Source organism: Tribolium castaneum, unplaced genomic scaffold, assembly GCF_031307605.1.
Source record: "Tribolium castaneum strain GA2 unplaced genomic scaffold, icTriCast1.1 ptg000027l, whole genome shotgun sequence".
Taxonomy (NCBI): domain Eukaryota; kingdom Metazoa; phylum Arthropoda; class Insecta; order Coleoptera; family Tenebrionidae; genus Tribolium; species Tribolium castaneum.
The window spans coordinates 105,001-114,347 of record NW_026986636.1 but is presented as its reverse complement, the minus strand read 5'-3'; the positions used below and the strand labels follow the sequence as shown (position 1 = coordinate 114,347).

Below are 9,347 nucleotides of genomic sequence, written 5' to 3'. Positions count from 1 at the left end.
CTTGTCGGCGAGACGAGACCCCGTCAACGTTTAGAAAGCTGAGTGGATAAAAAATATACCCAGCCAGGTACACATTGTTTATATAAAAATTTCTAGTATGCAATGCAACTTGAGCTAATAACCAACATGAACTTACTCCATTTTATTATTACATACGTACCTGGTAAGGTGTTGTATTCGGTAGAGCTGTTTCTACGCTGCGATCTGTTGATACTCAGCTTGGAGATTCGTCTTGTCGGTGAGACGAGACTCCGTCAACGTTTAGAAAGCTGAGAAGATCAAAAAATACACACAGCCAGGTACACATTGTTTATATAAAAATTTCTAGTATGCAATGCAACTTGGGCTAATAACCAACATGAACTTACTCTATTTTATTATTACATACGTACCTGGCAAGGTGTTGTATTCGGTAGAGCTGTTTCTACGCTGCGATCTGTTGATACTCAGCTTGGAGATTCGTCTTGTCGGTGAGACGAGACTCCGTCAACGTTTAAAAAGCTGAGTGGATAGCAAAATACACACACAGCCAGGTACACATTGTTTATATAAAAATTTCTAGTATGCAATGCAACTTGGGCTAACCAACATGAACTTACTCTATTTTATCATTACAAATAAATTTACCTCTCTAAAAACTCTCACTCTTCTCACCACAATTTAATACACTTTAGTAGTGTACAGCCTTATTTCTCTCTCTCAAGTAACAAAAAGACGATGGTGTGGTTGGTGATAGTGATAGAAACCAATTAGTCTTAAAGAGTAAGAGTAATAGAGTAAGAGATGAATAATACAAGAAAGAGGAAAGAGGAAAGAAAGAGAAAGAAAAGAGAAAGAAGACAGAGAGAGAGAGAAAAAGAAAGAAAAAAATTAAAAGGAAGAAGATAGATGATAGAGAGAGAGAGAGAGAGAGAGAGAGAGAGAGAGAGAGAGGAAGAGTAGAAGAAAGCCAGCAAATTATTCGAACGACATACTTCGTTCTACGGACTTAGCACATAGCTCTCGCCTAGCACATAGCTCTCGCCTAGCACATAGCTCTCGCCTAGCACATAGCGCTCGCCTTGCACCATTCACTGCTTAATAACTACTGCATATAATAAGTCACGATTGCTCATGTGGTAAAATAGTGATGACACAATCATTTTGTTTAAAGGTATGCAACCAACAATACACGAAACGCGCGCTAAAGTTGCCTAAAACCACGAAGTACTACGTATACTTTAATTGTAACGCAACTCGTTTCACAGTAAACGTGTATGAAAATTGCCTATATTCAAGAAGTACTACATTTGTTTAAATATTGTATTAGTGTTACGAAGTACGACGTTTAAATATTATGAATTATTTTTAGTTGTATATAAAATCATAGCTATTTTTGTAAATTAATAATGCAACCCGCAATACACCAAATGTGTATTAATATTGCCTAACTTGTACGAAGTACAACGTTCATTTAAGTGCATTAAGTATGGTGCTCTGTGCGATGAAATACGACGTTCATGTGACCATAAAGTAACAAACGAAGTACGGCGCTCACAAATGCAGCGCTCAAAATTATTGTTTCATTGCACGACGTTTGCTTTGTTTCTGACTGCGACAAAATGCAGCGTTCATTTGATTTTGTACATAGTACAGACAAAGTACGACGTTTACGAAGTACGGCACTCAAGATCGTGATTTTCTTGTACGACGTTTATTTGCACGTGCTGCCGATTGCGACGAAGTACAGCGTTCAATTGACTTTGTACATAGTACAGACGAAGTACGACGTTTGCGAAGTACGGCACTCAAAATCATGATTTTCTTGTTCGACGTTTATTTGCACTTGCTGTCGACTGCGACGAAGTTTAGCGTTCATTTGACTTTGTACATAGTACAGACGAAGTACGACGTTTGCGAAGTACGGCACTCAAAATCGTGATTTTCTTGTACGACGTTTATTTGCATGTGCTGCCGACTGCGACGGAGTACAGCGTTCAATTGACTTTGTACATAGTACAGACGAAGTACGACGTTTGCGAAGTACGGCACTCAAAATTGTGATTTTCTTGTACGACGTTTATTTGCACGTGCTGCCGACTGCGACGAAGTACAGCGTTTAATTGACTTTGTACATAGTACAGACGAAGTACGACGTTTGCGAAGTACGGCACTCAAAATCGTGATTTTCTTGTAAGACGTTTATTTGCAGTTGCTTCCGACTGCGACGAAGTTTAGCGTTCAATTGACTTTGTACATGGTACAGACGAAGTACGACGTTTGCGAAGTACGGCACTCAAAATCATTATTTTCTTGTACGACGTTTATTTGCACTTGCTGCCGACTGCGACGAATAACAGCGTTCAATTGACTTTGTACATAGTACAGACGAAGTACGACGTTTGCAAAGTACGGCACTCAAAATCACGATTTTCTTGTAAGACGATTATTTGCAGTTGCTTCCGACTGCGACGAAATGCAGCGTTCATAGTACAAACGAAGTACGACGTTCACAAAGTAATGAAGTAAAACGTAAACATTAAATAATAATAATGCAACCCACAATACATTAATTGTGTATCAAAATTGCATAACTTTTACGAAGTACAACGTTCAAAAATATTAAAGAATTTTATTTCTGTGGTATATAATAAAAAACCAGCAAATTTTTTTGCAAATTACGTATCTGTAAATAAATGTAAACATTTAGCAACTAATCAAAATTGTTTTTTTGCTTAGATATTAAAGTAAAACATAAAAATATATTAAATTTATAGAATGCAACCCGCAGCACACTAGATGTGCATTAATATTGCATAACCTTTACGAAGTACGACGTCCAAAAATATTAAATTTTTTTTATATTGAGGCAAAAAGTGAGAAGACATAAATTAATAATAGTGCAACCTGCAATACACTGAATATGTACTGATGTTGCATAACCTTCACGAAGTACTACGTTTAAATATAAATTAATATTATTGCGACCCGCAATACACTAAATTTGTATTAATATTGCATAACCTACACGAAGTACGACGTTCAAGAATATTAAAGAATTTTATTTCTGTGGTATATAATAAAAAAAACAGCAAATTTTTTTGCAAATTACGTATCTCTAAATAAATGTAAACATTTAGCAACTAATCAAAATTGTTTTTTTGCCTAGACATTAAAGTAAATCATAAAAATACATTAAATTTATAAAATGCAACCCGCAGCACAACAGATGTGCATCAATATTGCATAACTTTTACGAAGTACGACGTCCAAAAATATTACATTATTTTTATATTAAGGTAAAAAGTGAGAAAACATAAATTAATAATAATGCAACCTGCAATACACTTAATATGTACTGATGTTGCATAACCTTCACGAAGTACTACGTTCAAGTATAAATTAATATTATTGCGACCCGCAATACACTAAATTTGTATCAATATTGCATAACTTACACGAAGTACAACGTTCAAAAATATTAAATATTTTATTTGTAGTTTGCATATAATAAAAAAAAACAAATTTTTATGTAAATTACGTATCTGTAAATAAACGTACACATTTAACAATTAAATAAACTTAGTATTTTGGCCTAGATATTAAATTAAAACATAAAAATGCATAATATTTATTAAAATGCAACTTGCAATACACCAAATGTGTATGAATATTGCATAACCTTTGCGAAGTACGACGTTCACGAAGTACGTCGTTTACGAAGTGCGACGTTCACGAAGTACGTCGTTTACGAAGTGCGACGTTCACGAAGTGCGACGTTCACGAAGTACGTCGTTTACGAAGTGCGACGTTCGCGAAGTACGACGTCTACACATTAGGGCACTCAAAATTATTGTTAGGTTGTACGACATTCAGACGTTCCAACTGCGACTAACTACAGCATTCATTTGACTTTGCACATACGACGAACGAAGTACGACGTTTACGAAGTACGGCGCTTAGAATAATTTTGTTTTTATTAATTAATAATTTTTTTTTAAACAAACGTTTTTATAATTAAATTTTATAATGGTTTAAATATAAAATATGACTTTTTAATATTATCAATATTTAAAATATTTTCTCCCCTTTGTGTGTATGCCTTATAGTTATAGAGCTGTGCGCTTCGGTAGACGTCGCCTGTGGAGCTATGTCAGTGGAGCGGTGCGCATATCCAATACCGAGCGGCTGCCTCGATCGGTGTCGCGCTGGTATATGTATGGTAGTGGTGTGTGTCGATGCGTTGAGTGAGGCGATATGAACGGTGTAACGGTTTAGTCGAAGTTTATCATAAATGACGACGACAAAACGACCGATTATGTATACGTTCTGCATTTGCTTCCAATTTATCGACGTTTATCGCACATTTCCGCTATCGAATTCGAATAGGGCTTTGCTTGCGAGATTGCTTTATTTTGTGATTTTGTGGCTCGCCCAGTTCCCCACAGCGAGATTGCGGATGCGGCAAAACGTATTCTCTTACGTTGGCGGTCCTTATGCAATCAAACTTTGTTGAACTAACAAATGTTTGTGATTTAAACAAACAAAAATAATAAATGCGTCAACTCTCTAATATCCGAGCGAGAATATTTATATAATATTCGTAACGTTTATGGATTCGAAAGAATTTCATAAATTCACGTCGCATTCAATCTTGCGAAGAGTGAAGAGAATGTTTGAACTTTTAAATCGGCAAAGGTAAAAAATAATATTATAAATATTATTATTATGCCTTTATTGACCGATATATGTGTTGTGGTGTTTAACGACTATATCGTACGAAGAAAAGAAGAAATAGCGTGGCGTTACTTTCTTATATGTTAGATTGTTTCGCACAAACGCGCATATTCTTCATCTTTATAAACGATGATGATGAGTATTTTATTCTCTCGTCTGTCTCAAAAAACACAAAAACACAGTTCCCTGGTTGATCCTGCCAGTAGTCATATGCTTGTCTCAAAGATTAAGCCATGCATGTCTCAGTACAAGCCAAATTAAGGTGAAACCGCGAAAGGCTCATTAAATCAGTTATGGTTCCTTAGATCGTACCCACATTTACTTGGATAACTGTGGTAATTCTAGAGCTAATACATGCAAACAGAGCTCCGACCGGAGACGGAAGGAGCGCTTTTATTAGATCAAAACCAATCGGTGGCGGTTTCGCCGTCATCGTACAACTTGGTGAATCTGAATAACTTTACGCTGATCGCACGGTCTCGCACCGGCGACGCATCTTTCAAATGTCTGCCTTATCAACTGTCGATGGTAGGTTCTGCGCCTACCATGGTTGTAACGGGTAACGGGGAATCAGGGTTCGATTCCGGAGAGGGAGCCTGAGAAACGGCTACCACATCCAAGGAAGGCAGCAGGCGCGCAAATTACCCACTCCCGGCACGGGGAGGTAGTGACGAAAAATAACGATACGGGACTCATCCGAGGCCCCGTAATCGGAATGAGTACACTCTAAACCCTTTAACGAGGATCAATTGGAGGGCAAGTCTGGTGCCAGCAGCCGCGGTAATTCCAGCTCCAATAGCGTATATTAAAGTTGTTGCGGTTAAAAAGCTCGTAGTCGAATTTGTGTCCCGCGCCGCCGGTTCATCGTTCGCGGTGTTAACTGGCGTTTCGCGGGACGTCCTGCCGGTGGGCTTAGCTCGAGAGGGCGGCCCAACTCAATCCCGCCGCGGTGCTCTTCATTGAGTGTCGAGGTGGGCCGGCACGTTTACTTTGAACAAATTAGAGTGCTTAAAGCAGGCTAAAACTTCGCCTGAATACTGTGTGCATGGAATAATGGAATAGGACCTCGGTTCTATTTTGTTGGTTTTCGGAACCCCGAGGTAATGATTAATAGGAACGGATGGGGGCATTCGTATTGCGACGTTAGAGGTGAAATTCTTGGATCGTCGCAAGACGGACAGAAGCGAAAGCATTTGCCAAAAACGCTTTCATTGATCAAGAACGAAAGTTAGAGGTTCGAAGGCGATCAGATACCGCCCTAGTTCTAACCATAAACGATGCCAGCTAGCGATCCGCCGACGTTCCTCCGATGACTCGGCGGGCAGCTTCCGGGAAACCAAAGCTTTTGGGTTCCGGGGGAAGTATGGTTGCAAAGCTGAAACTTAAAGGAATTGACGGAAGGGCACCACCAGGAGTGGAGCCTGCGGCTTAATTTGACTCAACACGGGAAACCTCACCAGGCCCGGACACCGGAAGGATTGACAGATTGAGAGCTCTTTCTTGATTCGGTGGGTGGTGGTGCATGGCCGTTCTTAGTTGGTGGAGCGATTTGTCTGGTTAATTCCGATAACGAACGAGACTCTAGCCTGCTAAATAGGCGTATTTCGACATCCCAAATACCCGCTGGAGCCGGGTTCGCCCGGTCTCTATGTGCGGTTTTTACTGTCGGCGTACAAACAATTCTTCTTAGAGGGACAGGCGGCTTCTAGCCGCACGAGATTGAGCAATAACAGGTCTGTGATGCCCTTAGATGTTCTGGGCCGCACGCGCGCTACACTGAAGGAATCAGCGTGTCCTCCCTGACCGAGCGGTCCGGGTAACCCGCTGAACCTCCTTCGTGCTAGGGATTGGGGCTTGCAATTGTTCCCCATGAACGAGGAATTCCCAGTAAGCGCGAGTCATAAGCTCGCGTTGATTACGTCCCTGCCCTTTGTACACACCGCCCGTCGCTACTACCGATTGAATGATTTAGTGAGGTCTTCGGACCGGTGCGCGGTGGCGTTTCGACGTTGCCGATGTTGCTGGGAAGATGACCAAACTTGATCATTTAGAGGAAGTAAAAGTCGTAACAAGGTTTCCGTAGGTGAACCTGCGGAAGGATCATTAACGTGTAAATGTTGTTGTTTAGTTGTCACACATACACACATTTTGTCTGTGCTGATCAACAAAAAACACACACATACATACACTATTCGTATGATGATCAATTCTCATACAAAATTCTTCATTATGCGTCGAACGGAAAAGCAACAACGGGTCGTCTTGCATTAAGCGGATCTGTTGTTACGTTTTTCGATTTATTTTATAAATCGATTGTAAACGTGCCGTAAACGACGTTTTCGAAGAATTTTTTTGAACATTAACACGAATCAATATTGTCGAAAGATGGTTATGTGCTAACGTTTTATTATTGCTTTCGCAGTGCCGGTCTTAGCGTATTTCCATCATCGTATTCGCTTCGAAAAAAAGTACTAATACAGTGGTGGTGTATAATTAATGTGCAAGAGATGTTGTTGTTGTTGTTGTAGTATTTGTATATGGTTGGAGTTATTTATAATAACAAACAAGAATGAATAATAATGGTGTCTGCCAATACGATCGTACTTTATGTACACGAATAAAACTTTATACATACAAACCATAATAATAAATAAACTCGAAACAACCAACAACAAAATTATTACGCTACTGTACATACAAACACACATTTATACATACCATCATTTTACTTTACCGATGGTGAGTGATGTTTGAAAAATAAACGCTTAGGCTTACGATTTTGTAAGCCAGTCTTTGCGTATTTTCTTCATCGTATTCGCTTCGGAAAAAAGAAAATAAAGATGGTGTATAATTAATGTGTAAAAGAGATGTTGTAGTTGTAATTTAATTTGTAAATGGTTGGAGTTTATTAATAAATAATAATAGGGGCTGTCTATTCGTCTGTACTTTATGTACAAGACTACAAAAACGTTTTATAACAATAAAAAGCTCGAAACAACCAATAACAAAATATACTACTACTATACTACTATACATACAAACGCACATTTATAAATACATAAAATCAATTTACTTTATCGATAGAGAGTGATGTTTGGAAAAAAACGCTTAGGCTTACGGTTTTCGGGTACCTGGGTTCCGCATGCGTCGAAGTAATAATTTACTTTAACGACGCGACGAACCGTAGGAATCTAAATAAAAAAGTTTATTTATTAACTTTTTTAGATTCTGTGGGTTTTAAATGATATACGCCCGACTGACGAAGGAACGTTTTGCACTGCCTGTGCTTTTCTTTTGATTCGTTTTTATGTCGACGGACGTTCTTAGAATGCCCACCAAACGACGTATCACACAAAACACCCTACAATTGTATTGTTTGGTAAATATTGTTGTGATTAAGTTTGTAGCTGTGGCGTTTGTTTGAAGAAAACGTCTGGTTTTTCGACATATTTTCTATTTAATAAATATACATAATGCTTATCGCAAAAGGAGCAGAGTTTTATAGACAAAGTTGATAGAGAAAAAAAACCTAATAGATATATATACGTATTTATAAAACGTTAATATCATCGGGTTATTCTTTATGTAAACTTAAACTATAACTGCATACTCTTTTCGATAAGTAGATACAAATGCCACTTTAATTAAATAAAATATTATAAAATATAACGCCGAACGTTTCTTTCGATTGGTCCGTTTCTCACATATACATCACAATTGTAATAACCTTAAGTAGTTATTTTTGTTGTTGTGTGATGATGAAACGATTTCGATGTGGAACGGTGCGTTATGTAATAATATTTTAAATTTGTTTGAAAAGATTACCCTGAACGGTGGATCACTTGGCTCGTGGGTCGATGAAGAACGCAGCTAATTGCGCGTCAACTTGTGAACTGCAGGACACATGAACATCGACATTTCGAACGCACATTGCGGTCCTCGGATATACTGTTCCCGGACCACTCCTGGCTGAGGGTCGTGTCAATTTCAAAGACTGCTCGGTTTTTGTCTTAAACACAGCGCACAATGTTGTGTAGACAATTACGTCGGAGCGTGTTGGGTGCAAATATGACGCGTTACTATAATTGTTAATTGATTGTCGGTTGTCATAATAAAATATTATGCAACGTAGACAACAATAAAAACAATATAAAAAATAACGCGGCATCCTAAAACGCAATAGCGGCTGACATTCTTATTAGTTTGTTGGTGAAAGTTGGTTTAGACGTAGCACGTCCGATATTAAAAAGCAGCCACAACGCTTAAATTTCGAACGAAGCGATCGTCGTGTCCGAGACGTTAAAGTTGTTTATATGCATATTTTATGCACTATAATTAACAACAACAACATTCTCGCAACGACGTCAGATCGATGTTTGAAATTGTTTGGAGGCAGCCATATAAACGGAATACGTGTAATTATCGTCTGACAAAATAAAGGCAAATTTATATTTGCGACCTCAGAGCAGGTGAGACTACCCGCTGAATTTAAGCATATTATTAAGCGGAGGAAAAGAAACTAACTAGGATTTCCTTAGTAGCGGCGAGCGAACAGGAAAAAGCCCAGCACCGAATCCCGCGGCCGAAACCGGACGCCGGGAAATGTGGTGTTAGGGAGGATCCGTCATCCC

General features: G+C 38.7%; 2 non-coding genes and 1 pseudogene across 2 annotated transcripts; all 3 read left to right on the top strand.

The window, feature by feature from the left end:
• The first annotated feature begins 4,899 nt into the window (after positions 1 to 4,899).
• On the top strand, positions 4,900 to 6,822 carry LOC135267442 (small subunit ribosomal RNA). Its single transcript, XR_010335872.1, has one exon. It is a non-coding gene; the product is annotated as a small subunit ribosomal RNA (ribosomal RNA).
• Positions 6,823 to 8,538: 1,716 nt separating this feature from the next.
• LOC135267451 (5.8S ribosomal RNA) lies at positions 8,539 to 8,695 on the top strand. The gene has a single exon (XR_010335881.1). It is a non-coding gene; the product is annotated as a 5.8S ribosomal RNA (ribosomal RNA).
• Positions 8,696 to 9,171: 476 nt separating this feature from the next.
• LOC135267457 (large subunit ribosomal RNA) overlaps positions 9,172 to 9,347 on the top strand; it is an 8,098-nt pseudogene continuing 7,922 nt past the window's right edge.